This window comes from Artemia sp. Qi Xiang Cuo, chromosome 14, assembly GCF_049724085.1.
Source record: "Artemia sp. Qi Xiang Cuo chromosome 14, ASM4972408v1, whole genome shotgun sequence".
NCBI classification, from domain to species: Eukaryota; Metazoa; Arthropoda; class Branchiopoda; order Anostraca; family Artemiidae; genus Artemia; species Artemia sp. Qi Xiang Cuo.
The window spans coordinates 14,514,088-14,515,674 of NC_142807.1; positions in this window are offsets into that span (position 1 = coordinate 14,514,088).

Genomic DNA, 1,587 nt, shown 5'->3' on the forward strand with positions numbered 1-1,587 from the left:
CTAGCTGATTTGAAATTATTAAGAGTAAAAATAAGAACATCAGTAACATAAAATCGGACAAGAAGTATCTAAGCCCCTTAGGTTCTCGCTAATTTACCATTTCTGGCATATTTTGCTCGGGGTGACTTTGACCATCGATCTCCTTGAATAAAAATTAATTTTCAGTATTTTTGTCAGGTAAGTTCGATAGATAGGGGCTAGTAATCTCTTTTTCATCATGCAGAATAAAAGAAAAAAAAAATGTATGCTTTCTCAAGTAGAAAAAACAATTAAAACTTACAGGGATAAAATATTCCCGTCATAATTTCAAATCTGCTTAAACTCGTAAAAAAGAAACATGACCTCCCTAAGAGGAAGAAGAGTTCTAATCCATTAGTTAATAACACGAATACGATGTAACATGAAAAAATATAACACAATTTGTGCGATAATCTCTCACGAAACAAGATAAAGTAAAACTATATGTTTTTTTTCAATTATGAAAGACACAATTTAAAACTTATGGGGTTAAATTCCATATGCTCAAGCTCATATAAAAAAAGAATTTTGCTAGTCCTAGATGGAGCCGAAGCTATCTATGTTTTAAATATGAAATACATAAGAATAACACAATTTTGCGTATTAGTTCCGCCAGGCTTTTTTTTATTCAGAATATTAATAATCCTTACCTCCCTTACACAATATAAAAGCCCCCTCCACCCAAACACATTATAGATATTGTACATATTTAAAGGACACGTATTGCTCATTAATCAATTTTTAGTCTTAAATAAGCGATATTTCTGCAATTCACTTCTGACGCATTTTACTCAGATTGCCTTTATACCTGAACGGCTGTTACAAAGCATGTGCATTTTCCAATAGATATGTAGTCGACTGTCAATCAGAAACCCATATGGCAGATAGCTAAAGCTAGCTATACGAAAAAGGTCTCGTTTTTTTTATATTACAAGAATAAAAAGAAAAAAACAAACCAAAATCCTTTTGAAATTCTCCATTACAATACGAATAAATTTAACAAGAAAGGCAGGTAATATACTTGTTGAAAAAGTTTTTCAAACTGAAGAAAAAGAGTTTTTACATCATCAATTTATACACAAAAAACACGATTATATGAACTCCGGCCGAAAATAGTAATTTTACAGAAAGTCCATTAGACCTTTGAACACGTTATACCAAGGTCTTTAGTTATGAGTATTGAACCATAGAAAAACCTGTCTGGTAAGTCATATCCACGACGCGGTAATTGATGCATGTCTGTGGTAAGTCGTGCCCCGTTGAAACTGCACTAAATATTAAGTACCCACTGTATTCGTTGTCTCTGATTGGTCCAGAAAATGGGTGTTGAAACAGAAACCTGTCTGGTAAGTCATGTCCCTTCTGTAGTACTAGATACCTGTCCAAGGTAAGTCTTGTCCCGTTGAAACTGCACACACATTCATGCCCCAGGCCTTGTCCCCCCTGTGGCCTTATATAACTTACTACTGGAATTGGGGTTGAAACAATCCCCAGAGATTAGAGGTATGGGTTATAAGCTATGCCCAGGGGGTATTTAAGGGTTTTATGAGGGATGGTTGTTTAACTTTA